The following is a 20,149-nucleotide window of genomic DNA, read 5'->3' on the forward strand; positions in this document are numbered from 1 at the left end:
GCAGAGCATCATGGTGGGCCGGCTGATGAGGCGCCAATGCGGTGCGCGTCCCGATGACACCGATTTGGAGGGGGCAGAGCATCGCGAACCGGCGTCAAACCGGCACCTGCCCCGAATCCGGCGTCGGAAGCCATTCTCCGCTTGATCGCCGATCCCGATTTCAGCGTCGGGCTACGGAGAATTCTGCCCCAGATCTTTCTTTCACCCACTGGTACAGCATTGTCCAAAGAATCACAATGTAACCCTACAAATTCTACAGATTTAAATTTCCAATAGTCCACTTTTACCTGCCCTCTCTTCTAACACAAATAACATGTTGGGTCCCTTGAATTATGCCTATTCTCCATACTGTCTGTATTACTGCTAAGGAGTATCTGTCTGCTCATTTTTGCTGTCTTCCTCACTGTAACCAGAGTTTGGTTCACTACCAAACCGGCACAGTGGCACAATTGTTAGGATTGCTGCCTCACAGCACCAGGGACCCAGGTTCGATTTCAACCTTGGGTGACTGTGGAGTCTGCTCGTTCTCCCCGTGTCTGCGTGGGTTTCCTCCGGGTGCTCCGGTTTCCTCCCACAGTCCAAAGATATGCAGGTTAGGTGGATTGGCCATACTAAATTGCCCATTAGGTATCCAAAGGGTTCAAGTCGCTTTACATCAGAGCTTATATCACAAGAGGGAAGGCCTTCTCAGTAGAGCCAGGCACCAATTTTCGAAATGAGACTTCAGATACTGAAAAAATGTAAATGCCGTGGACACAATTCCTGAGATAACCACAATGACATAGGGTGGGAGAGCGGACCAAGGTAGGGTGCTCTTTCAGAGGGTCGGTGTAGACACAATGGGCTGAATGGCCTCCTTCTGCACTGTAGGGATGCTATGACTCTACGATTCTCTTATCTCTCCCATTTCTCTGTGGGTTTGAAAACAATAGCCTGCAACCGACATGTTTGTGCGACAATTCATATTCATCAGCCATCATTGCAGCCTCTCTTAGAAACATAATGGTCTTCCAGGTCGGAGTTTAATCCCAAAGGGACACCATTTTTAAAGCCTTCATTAACATCGCCTCTCTGAAGTTTTCAAAAACTGTTCATGGACCTAAACAAACTCTCTAGCAGATTCTGACTTTGTCTCTTCCTTAAACTTCTAAATTTCTGGCTGTAAGCCTGCAGAACTAATTCATAGGCACCAAAAACAGCAGTTTTCATTTTTATCATAATAACTAGGCTGCATGTTAAAAAGAGACAAGTACACTTCTAAAGTCTTTGCCATGAACACTGGCTGCAATAAAACTGTCCAACTTTCTCTTGGCCACTGCATATTTGTAGCAATTTCCTTTAATGACGCAGAATATATTTCAACCCTTTCTTCACTTTAAGTGCTACGTTAATGGGTTAAATGTGAGTCACCGTTAAGTTTTTGTGCCATGCTCATTCATATAATCAAAGCTTTTTTCTGTCTAATTTAAATTTTCTTAACTATTTGTCTCCTTCTAGTTACTCATTTCCTTTCTCTTTCTCTGAAACACAAGAGGCGGGATTCTCAGTCGGCTGACGCTGGAATCGGGATACACAATTGGGCAGGGAGTCGGTGAACATGCAGCTGATGTGTGACCATCAGATGTGCCTTCATCGTGGCACACTCAACGATTCCCGACCTCTTTCACGTGCACTCCCGGCTGGGGGTGGGGGGGGTTGCCCACTGCGGTCGTGGCTGATGACACCTATCTGGAGGACCGATGCGGAGAACCGCTACAACGATGTCCATGCAACGATCAAGTGCCTGATCGAGCGGTGCTTCGGCCTCCTGAAGAGATGGTTCAGGTACTGGACCACTCTGGAGGGGCCCTCCAGTTTAGTGCTGGGAGGGTCGCCTACAACGTGGAGGCCTGTGCAGCAGAGGGATGATGTGCTGGAGGAGGAGGATGAACGAGTGATTTCTCAGAGTGGAAAATTCTTAGCCCATTTTCAAAATAATTTGAGGGCTAGTCCGGGATCTGAATGCAGAGGCTGTAAAACTAGCACACTTGAATTCTCATGTCACAGGGAACCGCAACTCAGCGGAGTCTCACTTCCTCACTTTCCTCAGGCCCGCCGACCCCGTCCATGGCACGCCGCTCTGCTGCAGTGAGGGGCCCCAGGTCCAGCGGTCCCCCTCCAGACTTCTCCCACTCCCGGCGGATATGGGTGGCCTTTTCCAGTGGGGGGGACGGACAGAAAATGCACAGTGTTAGACAGTCCAATACATGCAGCGCAGGGGGTGGGTAGCTGGTGGCTTCAGTGGCCAGGGCACCCAGCCATGGCGGCCAGCATGGGTGCCGGTACGTGGTGGAGGGTGGAGGTTCAGAATGCCCACTGGGTGGGTGGGTGTGGGGGGGGGAGGGTTTCGGGTGGGGGAGGGTTGGTGCAAGGGGCACAGAGCTGCCTACTCACCCTGGCTGCCATGAGGAGGTCGTACTGATTCTTTTGGCACTGCTGGCTGGTCCAGAATGGTGTTGCTTGTGGTGCTTACTACCTCTGCCACCTGTGCCCAGGCATGGCGAATAGCGGCTGGCAGCCGCCTTCCCAGACCGGGATACAGGGTGGCCTGCCTCTTCTCCATGGAATCTAGGACGGCCTCAAGCTCGGCATCCGTGAATCTCCGGACCGCTCTCCTCACTGCCATCTTGTTGGCTGGGATGGTGCGTGTGTGGAGTGAAGTGCATATATGCGGCTGCAGCTTGTCAGCCTCCTGAGTGTCATTCACGAATCTGAAAAATCTGTCACTGTTTCCCATGGGAATCATTTGTGTTCCATGTGGCATGGGTGCTAGCCCCTCAACGGTCACTGAATCGGTCCAGGTGTGGTGCCGTTTTTGCAATTGTGGAAGTCCACAAATCCTGCCCCGCCACAGGTTTTCTGTTCTTTTGCTCTTTGGAATTCAATTTCAAGTTTCCCCATGTCTCCTTCTTTCACTTTTACCTCTTTTTGCAATTCAATTTTTAAAATTTTTCTTTCTGATTCAAGTTGTTTAATTTGTAACTGAATCCTGACTAACTCAATTTGAGTGCTATTAGGATAACCCTTTTCCTACTCAAGGTTAATTGTTGAGCCAATATGTCAACAATTCCTGGCTTTTAGCCTTGACTTTCAAGTTGATTCCTACTTTCTCTGTCACAGCCTTTAAATTAACTTTTGTTAACTGCTGCAAGGCAGTAACAGACAGGTCATCTCTCTCTAGAAGTGTCTGAGCATTGAACGTAGGTATGGACTTTTTACTGAGCACAGCAAAAGTAATCTTGTTCATTTCAATTTTGGAAAATTCCAGTATGCTAGTTTCACAGCCTTTGCATTCATATCCCGGACGAGCCCTCAAATTATTATAATCTCCATAGAGACCGATAACTTTTGAAATGTGCTAAGAATTTCCCACTCTGAGAAATTACTCTCATTTATGAAAACCCATTCGATACACTAAAATCTCCTCAAGTACTTAATCTCTTAGAAAAAAACCTTTGTATTCATAACCTTATATCGAAAAGAGCTAACCCTTTCATGATCTCTTGGAGCTGTCAATCAAACTGTGAACTGACACACTCCACCCCCATCATGATAATGATAGCTTGTTGAAACAATCAAGCAGTAATAATGCTGTAGTGATAACATAGAGCTTAGTGTATCGATAGCTTATGTGCTGCACTTATGCCAATCTAACTGGTATCTACCTTTCTGGCCTTACAGGCGCTAACACTACATCACTTGTACCGCATACTTACCTTGAATTTTAGATAAAAATGGGACTGAATTTCACGCTTATCAGATCTGTATGATGGGCGGGAATGGAAGCAGCTGCATTGTGCGCTTCCACCCAAGGAAGTTGAAAAGACATGATAGCAAACTGGCTGGCCAGTTTAGAGCTGGCCAACGTGAAACAGGACCCACCTTCCCATTGGAGAAGAGCTGCTGACAGGCATGGGAGAATGGCAGGCGTCGAGTCCAATGGAGACCAATGGGAGGTTTAAATGTGGCTGTGACAGATCACAGAATACACCCCAGAGTTACAGAGGAGGAAAGGGAGCTGAGCAAAAAGAAAAGTGATAGCGGCAGCACCCGGTCAACATGCGAGATGCGAGGGCAATACAGGAAGGCACTCTGCCCCAAGAAAGTTGGTTGAATTACAACTGAAAGATCCAGAGATAAAGCAGTTGTATCAGAAAGTATATATGGAAATGGGAATCAGAATGCATACCAGAGGGCTATTACATTAGAAATAATGTATTAATGAGAAAATGGAGACCATTACATATTCAAGCAGATGAGAAATGGGTAGCAGTTCATCAAGTGGTATTACCGGTGGGTTATAGAAAGGGGTTTTTGTGGGTAGCGCATGAGGCTCCAGGTGGGGGTCATTTAGGTGTAAGGAAAACTCAAGTAAAAATACAAAAATATTTTTATTGGCCTAGATTGCATAAGGATGTAGTTGAATTTTACCGTACATGTCACCCTAAGGTCATAGGGAAACCTCGGGCGGTAATCAAACCAGCACCTTTAATACCCATTCCAGCATTTGAGGAATCTTTTACTAGGGTTGATGTGGAGATGCAGGCGTTGGACTAGAGTGAGCACAGTAAGAAATCTAACAACACCAGGTTAAAGTCCAATATGCGTGGGGGTGACATTGCCCACGGGTGGGGGTGTGGGGGACCCACCAGCTCACTTGGAGATCAGGACAGCCTTTCAAAATGGCGGCCCTGATTTCTGAATTCAGCTCCCCAGTGATGAAAAAAATTCTAAATGTGGGCTAAACCAGTGAGAAACACCCCAGGGCCCAGAAATGTGACTGGTGGGGAACTCGCCGGCAGAGCTGCCGGGAAACTCCCAGCAAAACCTGCCACAAATGACACTTAGAAATTTAAATCGCGCCCTAAGATTTTGTGGACCTTATAAAACTGAAAGAAAATTGATTGAGGTGAATTATTTGATAAGAACGCCAAGCAGAAGGAAACCTCACAGACTGGGTCATGTCAATGTGTTCAAAAGGTATTTTGATAGAGAAGGAAAGGAGGAAGTGTTAGTCCTTGTAACTCAGGGAGAATATTCAACTGTCAAGGAGACAGTGGATTCTCCCCTGGCGAGACTCTCCGTTACGCCGGCAGCGCACTCACGCCCTGGGATTTCCCGACAGCGTGGGGCTGCCCACAATGGGAACCCCATTGGCCGGCTGGCAGGACGGAGAATCCCGCTGCCGGCACCAGAACACTTGAGCTGGATTCTCCGCAATTTCGGCGTGGGGATGGAGGATCCCCGTTTACGCGGAATCGTAGCCGGCGCCGCTCCCGCGATTCTCCCACCCCTGGCCACCCCCCCCCCCCCCCCCCCCCCTCGATTCTCTGGGCAAAATTGGCCGGGTTCTCGACGGCGTGGTTCTAAACACATATTGCCAGTCGGGAACCTCGTGTGGCGTCTGCACTCAGTCCGCGGCCGCCCTGGCGGGGGGATCGAGTACTGGGGGGCCCTCATGGGCGGCCGGGGCAGCGATCGGGTGGCTCAGATCCACGGGCACGCGCCATCTCGGGGGGGCCAACATTCTCGATGTCGGTCCGTAGTCCGAGTCCACCATCACACATGCGCGGATTCCTGACTGGAAGTGCGTATCCTCAGCCAGAGCAGCGAGATGCACTCTGGGGCCCTGCCAGCCCCCTGCAGATAAGAGAATCACTCTTGACCTTTTTAAGGAAATGTTTTTACCCTGGCGTGGGAACTTTGCCCCATTTTTGGAGAATCTAGCCCCTGGTGCGGCGGGATGGGGAATCCCGCCCCTTGAGTTTGGTATTGGTGTTACATTTTAATATTCACGTAACAATTTATCTGATGCAATTATATATATGGACCATAATCCATTAAAATTCTTGGACAAATTTAAAACAAAATGCAAGACTATTCAGATGGAGTTTATTATTTCAACTGTTTATTTTACAAATTCTCCATGTGGCAGAAAGAGAAAATGTGATAGTTGATGCTTTATCATGGCTATAACATGTGAGAAGACTAAAATAATGTTTGCCTGTTTAAATCAGGGGTTGGATTGTTGGGTTTGTTTTGGTGTTTCTTTCTCTGGGACTGGGTGGAAGGGGCGAGAGGTCTTGGCAGGGGGAGCCACCCGCGCTAGCTAACTAAAGTCAGTTAGTGAACCGGGGTGAGGTGAGAGGAGGACTGAGGCCTGGATAGCAGGCTTCAATGGGCCTAGGAGGCGAGCAAGAGGGTGTGGAGGGATGGATGTTGGGGGATGTTTTTGTAGGGGGGTTCTTGGGAGGGGGAGAAGGGGTTCGATGTTAACAATGGATAGGGGCGGGTCAGGTTTATGGGGCAGGGCCCGGTGGTATGGTGATGGTGGATAAGAAATGTGGGGGGGGGTGAGAGACCCCCAGTAAGGATAATCATGAGGTGTCGAAGGCAGTTGTCTGGGAGGCTCTAAAGGCGGTGGTGAGAGATGAGGTGTGAGGTGCTTAGATTTCATAGAATTTACAGTGCAGAAGGAGGCCATTCGGCCCATCGAGTCTGCACCGGCTCTTGGAAAGAGCACCCTATCCGAGGTCCACACCTCTACCCTATCCCCATAACCCAGTAACCCCATCCAACACTACTGGCAATTTTGGACACTAAGGGCAATTTATCATGGCCAATCCACCTAACCTGCACATCTTTGGACTGTGGGAGGAAACCGGAGCACCCGGAGGAAACCCACGCACACACGGGGAGGATGTGCAGACTCCGCACAGACAGTGACCCAAGCCGGAATCGAACCTGGGACCCTGGAGCTGTGAAGCAATTGTGCTATCCACAAGGCTACCGTGCTGCCCCGAGAGCATTCACTCCGGAGAGTGAATGCCTCCACCTCATGTGCGAGGTTGGGGCTGATACAGCTGAAGGTGGTATATAGAGCGCACCTCACGAGGGTGAGGATGAGCCGATTTTTTGAAGGAGTAGAGGATGCGTGTGAGCGTTGCTGGGGGGGGGGGGGGGGGGGCCGCGAATCACGTTCATATGTTTTGGTCCTGTCCAAAGCTGGGAGTACTGGAAGGAGGTATTTAGGGTAATTTCCAAGGTGGTGCGTGTGAAACTGGACCCGGGTCCCCAGGAGGCCATATTCGGGGTGTCGGACCAGCCAGGGTTGGAAACGGGAGCGGAGGCAGATATCATAGCCTTTGCCTCGTTGATCGCCCAAAGGTGGATCGTGCTGGGATGGAGAGCAGCCTCTCCACCCAGTGCCCTGGCGTGGCGGGGGTACCTGTTGGAATATTTGACCCTTGAGAAGGTTAAGTTCGAACTGAGGGGAAGCTCGGAGGGGTTCGGCAAGTCATGGGCACTATTTATTATGCACTTTCAAGAACTGGATAACATCGAACATTAGTTGGGGGGGTGGGTGGGGGGGAGGGGAGCTGTGTAGATTAAGGGTGACTACGGGTAATCCCTGATTCCTTTTTGTCATTTATGTAAACATGCGGGCTGATGTTTGGGGGTTGGTGGGTGGATGGGATTGTTGTTATTATGGGGACTGACATATCTTGCTGATTATTGTTTATTGTTGATGGGTGTAAACGAGGGAGAAAATGTGAAAAAGGAGAATAAAAATATATATTTTTAAAAATCTATATATCTTATAAGAGCATAAATTGTATGTTCTCATAAGAAATGTACTGGGGGGGAGGGTGCGGAAGGTGGACGGGTCCCAGCCGTGTTCGCTGCCTCTGTTGGCTGGGTTTAGAAGGGAAATGGGGGGTGGGGGTTCTTGTATGAGTGGGGTAGGGAGTGTGGTGTTGGGTGTTCTGACACACAGATGAGCCAACACGGTTGTATATGGTACAACGCTATTTTATTTAAACTTACTATTTACAGTTTGGTCTTTGCACTCTGCACGTGGGGGTTCCCTGCTTGTGATGTTTTAACAGCTCTTTCTTGTTCCCTTCTCCCCAGACCTACTGACCACCAGGTGTCGTGCTCGTGCTTTTTATGTGGTTGGTGTTCTTGTCTGTGATTGGTTGTGGTGTTGTGTACTCTGATTTGCCTGTTAGTGTGTCCATCATGATGTGTGTGTTTGAATATCATGACATCCCCCCTTTTTACAAAGATATGTGCCTACGTGGTAATAAATATGATCGTGTCGTGAGTGCATCTAAGAGTGTGTGTGTGTCGTGTGCAGCATGTGCATATGACGGAACTATGTACATGGGGCGATGTCGGGTGCGTCACATGAACCAAGTTGTACCATAACATAACATAAATGCGAACGAGAGAAGAAGAAAAAAAACTTGAACAGTTGTCCAGTCAGACGACATCTGGAACGATAAACAACAACAGGTTATCATGTAAAATTGTGCAACTTGTTAAACATATGAACGGCATTATAAGTCCAGTCTAATGGGCTTGCGACGAGTTCGGGTTGACCGCCTCAAGGGTGGATCAAGAACCACCGGCTGCTGTGCAGGCATGGCCATGGGTGGCGATGGAAAGGGCGTGATGTGCGGCAGCTCCACAAAGTCATCCTCGGAAGCCTGTTGAGGATCTGGCGTGTGCGTACTGTGTGGCTGTGAGCGTGGAAGTCGGCGAAGGGCGCGCCGATTGCGGCGACGCACGGAACCATCCGGCATGCGAACCAGGAACGAGCGGGGAGCCACTTGTCGGAGGACTTCGGCCGGTGCTGACCAGCCACCATACGGTTGATGGACGCGTACTTTGTCTCCGGAGGACAGGGGGGGCAGGTCCGTCGCTCGTGTGTCGTACCGACTTTTCTGGCGATCACGCTGCAGTTGCATGTTCCGAAGAACCGCCTCATGGTCTGTTGTTGGTGCCAGGATGGAAGGTACCGTCGTCCTGAGGGAGCGACCCATTAGTAGCTGCGCTGGCGAGAGACCCGTGGATAGCGGGGCCGATCGATAGGCCAGCAAGGCAAGGTTAAAGTCCGATCCGGCAGCAGCCGCCTTGCACAGGAGCCGCTTGGCGATGTGGACACCCTTTTCAGCCTTCCCGTTCGATTGTGGATGCAGAGGGCTGGATGTCACATGAGTGAAACCATATGCTGCGGCAAAGGACGACCATTCACGGCTGGCGAAACAGGGTCCATTGTCTGACATGACAGTCCTTGGAATGCCATAGCGAGCAAATGTTTCCTTGCAGGCCCCAATGACTGCGGACGACGTCAGATCATGGAGAGGCATGACTTCCGGGTAGTTTGAGAAGTAGTCTATAATAACGATGTAATCTCTGCCGAGCGCGTGAAATAGGTCAACACCCACCTTCGCCCAGGGGGACGTCACCATCTCGTGTGGTAGAAGTGTTTCCGGAGGTTGCGCCGGCTGAAACCTCTGACAGGTTGTGCAGTTGAGCACCATGTTGGCTATGTCTTCATTAATACCCGGCCAATATACCGCCTCCCGGGCCCTTCGTCTGCATTTTTCGACGCCCAAGTGGCCTTCGTGTAGTTGATGAAGAATCATCTGGCGCACGCTGTGCGGAATAACGATCCTGTGTGATTTCATAAGGACCCCGTCTATGTTGGTGAGATCATCTCGCACATTATAAAACTGGGGGCACTGCCCTTTTAGCCACCCTTCCGTCATGTGGCGCATCACTCGCTGCAGAAGGGGGTCAGTCGCCGTCTCTGCGCGTATGTGGGCCAGACTAGGATCATCAGCTGGCAGATTTGCTGCTGTCAGAGTTACGTGTGCCTCAATTTGACGCACGAACCCCTCCGCATCTGGTGGTGTGCTCACTGCTCGGGAAAGAGTGTCCGCCACGATGAGCTCCTTCCCCGGAGTGTAGATCAGTTCAAAATCGTACCTCCTGAGTTTAAGTAAGATGCGCTGGAGGCGAGGAGTCATGTCGTTCAGGTCTTTGTTAATGATGTTGACCAGGGGGCGGTGGTCAGTTTTGACCGTAAATCGTGGCAGGCCATACACATAGTCGTGGAACTTGTCCAGTCCAGTTAACAAGCCCAGGCATTCTTTTTCGATTTGCGCGTAGCGCTGTTCGGTAGGGGTCATGGCTCGTGAGGCATATGCAACCGGGGCCCATGACGACGTGCTGTCTTTTTGCAGGAGTACCGCTCCAATACCAGATTGGCTGGCGTCTGTTGAGATCTTTGTAGGGCAAGTCGTGTCAAAGAAGGCCAGCACTGGTGCCGTGACCAGTTTGTGCTTGAGCTCCTCCCATTCCCGCTGATGCGATTGGTGCCAGTTGAATTCTGTCGATTTTTTTACGAGATGGCGCATATTTGTTGTATGAGAAGCCAGGTTGGGAATGAACTTCCCAAGGAAGTTGACCATGCCCAGGAATCTTAAGACAGCCTTCTTGTCAGCCGGTCGTGGCATGGCTGTGATGGCGCTAACCTTGTCTGCATCGGGACGGACCCCTGACCTTGAGATGTGGTCCCCGAGGAATTTCAGCTCCGTCTGGCCGAAGGCACACTTCGCACGGTTGAGACGCAGGCCATTTTGTCGTATGCGGGTAAAAACACGTCGTAGACGATGCATGTGTTCCTGCGGAGTGGTGGACCAAATGATGATATCGTCCACATATACACGTACCCCTTCGATGCCTTCCATCATCTGCTCCATAATGCGGTGGAAAACTTCAGATGCTGAAATGATGCCGAATGGCATCCGGTTGTAGCAGAATCTGCCAAAAGGGGTGTTGAATGTGCATAGTCTTCGGCTGGCCGGGTCCAGTTGGATCTGCCAGAATCCTTTGGACGCATCCAATTTAGTGAATATTTTGGCTCGCGCCATCTCGCTGGTGAGGTCTTCTCGTTTCGGGATGGGATAGTGTTCCCGCATGATGTTGTTATTCAGATCTTTAGGATCTATACATATACGGAGCTCGCCAGAGGGCTTCTTTACACAGACCATGGAGCTGACCCATGGCGTGGGCTCCGTGACCCTGGATAGGACCCCTTGGTCCTGAAGAATCTGCAGTTGTGCCTTGAGGCGGTCTTTGAGTGGCGCAGGAACCCTGCGAGGTGCGTGAACGACAGGGATGGCGTCCGGTCTGAGTCGAATCTTGTACGTGTATGGCAATGTCCCCATGCCTTCAAAAACCTCCTGGTTGTGAGCAAGGAGGGAATGGAGATTTGCGTGGAACTCAGCATCCGGGAAGTCGGATATCTCATCTGGAGAGAGAGACATAATGCGCTGTACCAGGTGAAGGACCTTACACGCCTGTGCGCCCAGTAACGAGTCCTTTGATGAGCCGACAACTTCGAAGGGGAGTGTGGCCGTGTACATCTTGTGAGTCACCTGTAGCTGGCAAGATCCTATGGACGGGATGACGTTCCCGTTATAGTCAACCATCTTGAGCCGGGATGGCGTGATGGGTGGTTTGACCTTCATGGCCTGGACTGCAGAGTAAGCAATCAGGTTGGCGGATGCGCCGGTGTCCAGACGGAAGGCGACGCGCGATCGGTTGACCGTCAGGGTGGCACACCACTCATCGGCTGGATTGATGGCATTGACCTTGTTGACATCAATGACGGAAACGCGGAAGGCATCCTGGTCATCTGCATCACTTAACTGGAAGTCTTGATGCGTGGGCTGGACGGTCCTGACTTGTCTGCGAGATTGTCGAGGATGCGCCGGATCCATGGGTTGAGCCGAACGACAGTGGGCTGCGTAGTGGCCCATCTTGCCACATCTGAGGCACTGTCGGTTTTTTGCAGGACATTGCCCTTTTAAATGTAGAGCTCCACAATTGCCGCACGTCATGACGTCACGGCGTTCGTTGCGCCACTGCGCATGCGCAGTGCGATCTCGCGGTGGGCGCGCCTGCGCAGTGCGTCCCTCGTTGTGGCCGTTATTTTTGGCGCGCACCTGCGCGGGAGACCGCGAAAAGGGCGGGAAGCGGCCGCTGTCGTCCGGGCCGTGGGTCGGGAAGTAATCGACGGCCTGGATGCGTTCGACGTCGTGGGCGGCCTGGCTTGCCGATTCGACGGCTGGGGACCCCCTCCGTGCCAACTCGGACGCCTGAAATCGGGCAAAACGGCAGGTAGCATTTTCGTGGAGGACACAGGCTTCCACAGCAGACGCTAAGGTGAGGCTTTTCATTTTAAGAAGCTGCTGGCGTAGGCCACTAGAGGCAACGCCAAAAACAATCTGGTCCCTGATCATGGACTCTGTGGTGGTGCCGTAACCGCAGGACTGCGCTAGAATCCGGAGGTGCGTCAAGAAGGGTTGAAAAAGATCCTCCTTACCTTGCAGGCGTTGCTGAAAGAGGTATCTTTCAAAACTTTCATTTACTTCAACTTGAAAGTGCTGGTCCAGTTTGAGGATGACCGTGTCATATTTGGATTGGTTTTCGCCTTCTTCGAACACCAGTGAGTTGAAGACGTTGGTGGCGTGCTGACCTGCGTAGAAGAGGAGCATTGCAATCTTCGTGTCATCCGAGGCATTCTGTTTTTCGGTGGCACGGATGTACAGGTCAAATCGCTGCCTGTAGAGCTTCCAGTTGGTACCTAGGTTCCCCACGACTTGCATCGGCTGCGGTTTGTCGGTGTGGTCCATGTCCAGAATGGCAGGTTAGTAGGCAGGTATCGATCCACTCCTGTACCATGTGGTGTTGGGTGTTCTGACACACAGATGAGCCAACACGGTTGTATATGGTACAACGCTATTTTATTTAAACTTACTATTTACAGTTTGGTCTTTGCACTCTGCACGTGGGGGTTCCCTGCTTGTGATGTTTTAACAGCTCTTTCTTGTTCCCTTCTCCCCAGACCTACTGACCACCAGGTGTCGTGCTCGTGCTTTTTATGTGGTTGGTGTTCTTGTCTGTGATTGGTTGTGGTGTTGTGTACTCTGATTTGCCTGTTAGTGTGTCCATCATGATGTGTGTGTTTGAATATCATGACAGGGAGTAATCATTTTTCTCACCTGTGCACAAGGTGTACTCGAGGATCGACTTTTTTGTAAGGGAAAGATGCTGTTAGCCAGGATGAGGAAGACAGAATATTCGCAAATTGTGATTCGGACCATGCTCCCCCTTGGGTGGATGTGGTCCCGGAGAAGGGGTCAGTCCAAAGGCCAGCGTGGCGGTTGGATATGGTACTGTTGGCGGACCCGACCTTTTGTACTAAAATGGGGAAGGTGATCGAAGATTATGTGGGGTTTAATTATAATGGGGAACTTTCACCGTCAGTGGTATGGGAAGGGTTGAAGGCGGTAGAGAGGGGTGAGGTTATTTTGTTTAAGGCGCAGGTGGATAGGGAGGCGAGGGAGGATATTTTGGAAGTTGATGGGAGGTATGTGGAGGACCCGGGTCTTCAGGCGAGGAAAAAGGAGTCACAGGTAAGGTTTGCTCTTCTGTCTACAGGGAACGTGGCTCGGCAGCTGAGAAGGGCGAGGAGGATCATTTATGTGCATGGGGAGAAGGCCAGCGCATGTTGGTGGGCCAGCTCTGCAGGCAAGCAGCGATGAGGGAAGTAGTGCAGGTCAGAGATGGGACGGGTGAGCTGGTGGTGATGTCGGAGCAGATGAACAAGGTTTTTGAAGAGTTTTATAGGGACCTGTATAAGTCAGAGCTGCCAGAAGATGCATCAGATATGAGTGCATTGTTGGGGCGGTTGGAGAGCCCGGAGGAAGGAGAGGGCAGGTTTGGAGGAGCCAGTGGTGGGGTGGAAGAAGTGCAGATGATAGGGAAGATGCAGACGGGAAAAGCACCAGAATGGTTTTCCTGGGAATTTTACAAAAAGTTTAAGGATAAGTTGGTACTACTGTTGGTAGAAATGTTCGAGGACACGATGGTTAGGTGAGCCTTGCCAGAAATGATGGGCCAGGCATCCATTTTGTTGTTGCTCAAAAAGGTTAAGGATCCGAAGGAGGATGGGTCATATAGGCTCAAATCTCTGTTGAATGTGGATGCCAGGATACTGGTGAAGGTGTTGGCGTTAAGGTTGGAGGATTGCCTTCTGAAGGTGATTGGGGAGGATTAGACAGGGTTCTTTAAGGGCAGGCAGTTGTCGTCGATTGTGCGGCTTCCAAACTTGTATTATTACAGGATGGCGAATGCAGAGAAGGTGCAGGGAGGCGGAGGTTTTATAGGTGAGGGTGGAGACGGGTTCTTGTAGGTTAGGGTTGCGGATACTGCCGCTGGCACCGCTTCTGTTTGCCCCAGGGAAGTATTTAGGAAGTCCTGTGGTGATTGCCACCTTGAAGATTTGGAGGCAGATTCTGCAGAATTTTAGGTTTGGAACAGGTTTCAGGCTGATGCTGACCCGGGGGAATCATGAATTTGAGCCAGGGAGGGGGGAATCATGAATTTGAGCCAGGGAGGATGGATGTGAGGTTTCGGGGATGGGAAGAGAGGTTGGGGGGGGGGGGGGGGGCGGAAGGAGATAGAGGATTTATTTTTGGAGGGGCCTTCACAAGCTTTGAGGAGGAAGTTTGGGTTTCCAGTTGAGGAGGGTTTTTGGTATTTGCAGGTGTGGGGCTTGCTGACCTTTCCAATAGGGTCCACCTCCTCGTTGTCGGAGGTGCTGTTTGTAATGGGGTTGGAGGATGGGGCCATCTCGGCAATTTATGGGAGGATTTTGGAGGACAATAACGTGTCTATGAGGGGGTTAGGCCAAGCGAGAGGAGGTGTTGGGGATGCCGCTGGAAGAGAGACTGTTGAGGTGCTGCGGAGGGTGAATGCCTCAACTGTGTGTGCGAGGCTAGGATTGATACAGTTGAAGGTAGTGCACATTTTATGAAGTTGATGATGAGCTGGCTGTTTGAGGTGGTAGAGGATACTTGCGAACGATGTGGGAGAGGCCCGGCTAATCATGTGCACATGTTCTGGTCTGCCCGAAGTTGTAGAAATCTTGGAGGTCGTTTTTCAGTACCCATGTCGGCAATCCTATATGTGGATTTGGAGCCAGGTCCCCTGGGGGCTATATTCAGGGTGTCAGACCTGAGTTGCAGACGGGAGCGGGAGCAATTATTTAGCTTTTGAGCCATTGATCGCTCGCAGGCAGGTTCTGTTGGGGTGGAGGTCAGTTTCTCCACTTTGTGCCTCAGCATGTCTGGGAAATCTAATGGAGTTCTTACATCTTGAGAAGGTGAAATTTGCCCTAAGGGGGGCAAATGAGGGGTTCCACAAGAGCTGGGGTTTGTTTATTATGCATTTCAGAGAGCTAGTTACAGTCAACTGATGGGGAGGGGGATGAGGTTGGTGCAGCGTTTATTGTATTTGGGGGCATAATGTTTTTGTTTTGCTTTGTAAAATGTTAAAATGCTAAACATTTTAATAAAAATACTTTTTAAAAAGTTTAAAGTTACCAGGGTTTTAGAGAATTAAGCCATCTGTTTACATTGATGGTTCTTTTTTTTTAGGGGGGAGGTGTGACAAATGGAGGATTTTAGGAATATTGGATTCTAAATATTGGGACAATTTGGGTGTTAAAAGCCTGGGGGTATTGTATGTTAGACTGTAGTGGTCATGTTTTTAAAAATAATTTTGTTTTGCTTCCAGGAAACAGCAGGTGAAATTGACCAGAGAAAGGGGAAATCCCTGGGGAGTTCATGTGCTTTGCAGCCTGCCGAGATCATTTGTTTTTCAGCTTGGGAAGATGAGGTCATTGCTTGGTGAAGTCCAGCAATGCAGAGCGGCAGTTAGATTTTGGAGAAGCTTTGGGAGAGTGAAGAGGTGAATTCTGATCTGTCTGAAACGGAGTCCACAATTCTCTCACAGTGGGGTAATCATAAAAGTGTAATAGTCTGTAGAGCAGAGCAGTCTTATCTGGGGACAAGTAAGAAGCTGAAACACGCCAGGTGAACCAGCTTTTTGAAGACAGGAGCCAAATATGTTTTATAAAGCAAGCATTACTCTAGGACATCCTATTTTTATAATGGATTGAGAGCTGTATGTTTCTTTTCTTGTGGTTTAATGGGAAATTGCGTTCAGGGGTAATTGTTAGCTATTCTTTTTGGGTGTGAAGTTAAAAAGTTTAATATTGTATTCTTAATAAAGTTTTGTTTTAGAAATACCAAAGCCCTATTTCTTCATGCAATCACTCCTGAAGTGAACCATTCTTTCCGCACAGTCTTATAAATAAACAAAAATAATAGGGTTTTGGTCCAGTATCCTAGCCACTGTTGGGGTCTGGTCTGGAATCGTAATAATTATAATTATTACTGGATCTGTAAAGACTTAATTACCTGCAAAATGCTCGCATTCAAAGCATTGTCTTGCATCTTTGACTTTGTCTATATATCTGGAACCTACCTCTTCATTCACCTGAGGAAGGAGCAGTGCTCCGAAAGCCAGTGATTTGAAACAAACCTGTTGGACTTTAACCTGGTGTTGTAAGACCGCTTACTGTGCTCACCCCAGTCCAATGCCGGCATCTCCACATCATTTATATTTTAAGGGGAGCCAATTTAACCAGGCTTTCTCCAGTTAAAGAATGAGTTTATTGTTTACTAAAACACGGGAAGAAAATAATAAAATGCAACATGCATACTCACAGATTTGAAATGAGAAGTGAGCCCAAAAGCAAAGTTAAAAGATATACGAATCAGTCTTTGGTTCGTCCATGAGTGGATGGTGAAATGTTGCTGCTGTTAAGTTGGGGGATTTCAGTAGCGCTGACTTTGGCAGTTGAACCGTGGTTTGGATATTCTTGGTTCTGCAGGTTAGCTGAGTTGTCCTGTTTCCTTTTAGACCATAGCTGCTTTGCTGACTCGTGTCTTGCTTCCAACAACAATAATAATCTTTAGAATTGTCACTGCAATGAAGTTACTGTGAAAATCCCCAAGTCGCCTCACTCCGACACGCCTGTTCAGAATGCCCAATTCACCTAACAAGGTGACTTCATAGATTATCATAGAATTTACAGTGCAGAAGGAGGCCATTCGGCCCATCGAGTCTGCACCGGCTCTTGGAAAGAGCACCCTACCCAAGGTCAACACCTCCACCCTATCCCCATAACCCAGTAACCCCACCCAACACTAAGGGCAATTTTGGACACTAAGGGCAATTTATCATGGTCAATCCACCTAACCTGCACATCTTTGGACTTGTGGGAGAAAACCGGAGCGCCCGGAGGAAACCCACGCAGACACGGGGAGAATGTGCAGACTCCGCACAGTGACCCAAGTGGGAATCGAACCTGGGACCCTGGTGCTGTGAAGCAACAGTGCTAACCACTGTGCTACATGCCGCACATCAGAGAGACTTTTATACCTGCAAGCGCAGGGATGCCTAGTGGATATTCTTCATTTGTGACCTTCGCAGCACACACTAGCACAGTAAAAGTAGAAAACTAGCCTAGCACACAGAGACCAGAGGTTGCAGTTGTTTTTTTAACCCCTTTTCTTGTGTATTCCTGGAAGGGAAAAAAACACAAACATGTCTTTCATCCTGAACTGCTTTCTTTCAACTCTCAACATGTCCACAGTCTGGAGTATAACTCACAGGAGATTGTTTCTGCTGAGATGCAATCAGCATCCTTTATCTCCACAGATTACAGTTGTTTTTATATTGCATATCTTCCTTTGAAGTGACTCTGTCTGAAAATGGGTGAGCCATGGGGTACAGGTCTCTGGCACAGAGTCTGTCGCTGTTGCTCAGGAGGGAAGGGGGGAGAGGAGTAGAGCATTAGTCATTGGAGATTCCATAGTTAGGGGGATAGATAGGAGATTCTGTGGGAACTAGAGAGACTCGCGGTTGGTGTGTTGCCCCCCAGGTGCAAGGGTGGGTGATGTCTCGGATCGTGTTTTCGGGATCCTTAGGGGGGAGGGGGAGCAGCCCCAAGTCGTGGTCCACATAGGTACCAATGACATAGGTAGGAAAAGGGATAGAGATGTAAGGCAGGAATTCAGGGAGCTAGGGTGGAAACTTAGATCTAGGACAAACAGAGTTATTATCTCTGGGTTGTTACCCGTGCCACGTGATAACGAGACGAAGAATAGGGAGAGAGGGGAGTTGAACACGTGGCTACAGGGATGGTGCAGGAGGGAGGGTTTCAGATTTCTGGATAATTGGAGCTCATTCTGGGGTTGGTGGGCCCTCTACAAACGGGATGGTCTACACCTGGACCAGAGGGGTACCAATATCCTGGGGGGGAGGGGAAATTTGCTAATGCTCTTCGGGAGGGTTTAAACTAGTTCAGCAGGGGCTTGGGAACCAGAATTGTAGCTCCAGTATACAGGAGGTTGAGAGTAGTGAGGTCATGAGTAAGGTTTCAAAGTTGCAGGAGTGTACCGGCAGGCAGGAAGGTGGTTTAAAGTGTGTCTTCTTCAATGCCAGGAGCATCCGGAATAAGGTGGGTAAACTTGCGGCATGGGTTGGTACCTGGGACTTCGATGTTGTGACCATTTCGGAGACATGGATAGAGCAGGGACAGGAATGGTTGTTGCAGGTGCCGCGGTTTAGATATTTCAGTAAACTCAGGGAAGGTGGTAAAAGAGGGGGAGGGGTGGCATTGTTAGTCAAGGACAGTATTACAGTGGCAGAAAGGACGTTTGATGAGAACTCGTCCACTGAGGTAGTATGGGCTGAGGTTAGAAACAGGAAAGGAGAGGTCACCCTGCTGGGAGTTTTCTATAGGCCTCCAAATAGTTCCAGGGATGTAGAGGAAAGGATTGCAAAGATGATTCTGGATAGGAGCGAAAGCAACAGGGTAGTTGTTATGGGGGACTTTAACTTTCCAAATATTGACTGGAAACGCTGTAGTTCGAGTACTTTAGATGGGTCTGTTTTTGTCCAATGTGTGCAGGAGGGTTTCCTGACACAGTATGTAGATAGGCTAACGAGAGGCGAGGCCATATTGTATTTGGTCCTGGGTAATGAACCAGGACAGGTGTTAGATTTGGAGGTAGGTGAGCACTTTGGTGATAGTGACCACAATTCGATTAAGTTTACTTTAGTGATGGAAAGGGATAGGTATATACTGCAGGGCAAGAGTTATATCTGGGAGAAAGGCAATTATGATGCGATGAGGCAAGACTTAGGATGCATCGGATGGAGAGGAAAACTGCAGGGGATGGGCACAATGGAAATGTGGAGCTTGTTCAAGGAACAGCTACTGCGTGTCCTTGATAAGTATGTACCTGTCAGGCAGGAAGTGGTCGAACAAGGGAACCATGGTTTATTAAAGCAGTCAAAACACTTGTCAAGAGGAAGCAGGAGGCTTATGTAAAGATGAGACATGAAGATTCAGTTAGGGCACTTGAGAGTTACAAGTTAGCTAGGAAGGACCTAAAGAGAGAGATAAGAAGAGCCAGGAGGGGACATGAGAAGTCTTTGGCAGGTAGGATCAAGGATAACCCTAAAGCTTTCTATAGATATGTCAGGAATAAACGAATGACTAGGGTAAGAGTAGGGCCAGTCAAGGACAGTAGTGGGAAGTTGTGCGTGGAGTTCGAGGAGATAGGAGAGGTGCTAAATGAATATTTTTCATCAGTATTCACACAGGAAAAAGACAATGATGTCGAGGAGAATACTGAGATTCAGGCTACTAGATTAGAAGGACTTGAGGTTCATAAGGAGGAGGTGACAGCAATTCTGGAAAGTGTGAAAATAGATAAGTCCCCTGGGCCGGATGGGATTTATCCTAGGATTCTCTGGGAAGCTAGGGAGGAGATTGCTGAGCCTTTGATCTTTATGTCATCTTTGTCTACAGGAATAGTGCCAGAAAACTGGAGGATAGCAAATGTTGTCCCCTTGTTCAAGAAGGGGCGTAGAGATAACCCCGGTAACAATAGACCAGTGAGCCTTACTTCTGTTGTGGGCAAAATCTTGGAAAGGTTTATCAGAGATAGGATGTATAATCATCTGGAAAGGAATAATTTGATTAGAGATAGTCAACACGGTTTTGTGAAGGGTAGGTCGTGCCTCACAAACCTTATTGAGTTCTTTGAGAAGGTGACCAAACAGGTGGATGAGGGTAAAGCAGTTGATGTGGTGTATATGGATTTCAGTAAAGCGTTTGAGAAGGTTCCCCATGGTAGGCTACTGCAGAAAATACTGAGGCATGGGATTCAGGGTGATTTAGCAGTTTGAATCAGAAATTGGCTAGCTGGAAGAAGACAAAGGGTGGTGGTTGATGGGAAATGTTCAGACTGGAGTCCTGTTACTAGTGGTGTACCACAAGGATCTGTTTTGGGGCCACTGCTGTTTGTAATTTTTATAAATGACCTGG

This window comes from Scyliorhinus torazame, chromosome 14 (genome assembly GCF_047496885.1).
Source record: "Scyliorhinus torazame isolate Kashiwa2021f chromosome 14, sScyTor2.1, whole genome shotgun sequence".
Taxonomy (NCBI): domain Eukaryota; kingdom Metazoa; phylum Chordata; class Chondrichthyes; order Carcharhiniformes; family Scyliorhinidae; genus Scyliorhinus; species Scyliorhinus torazame.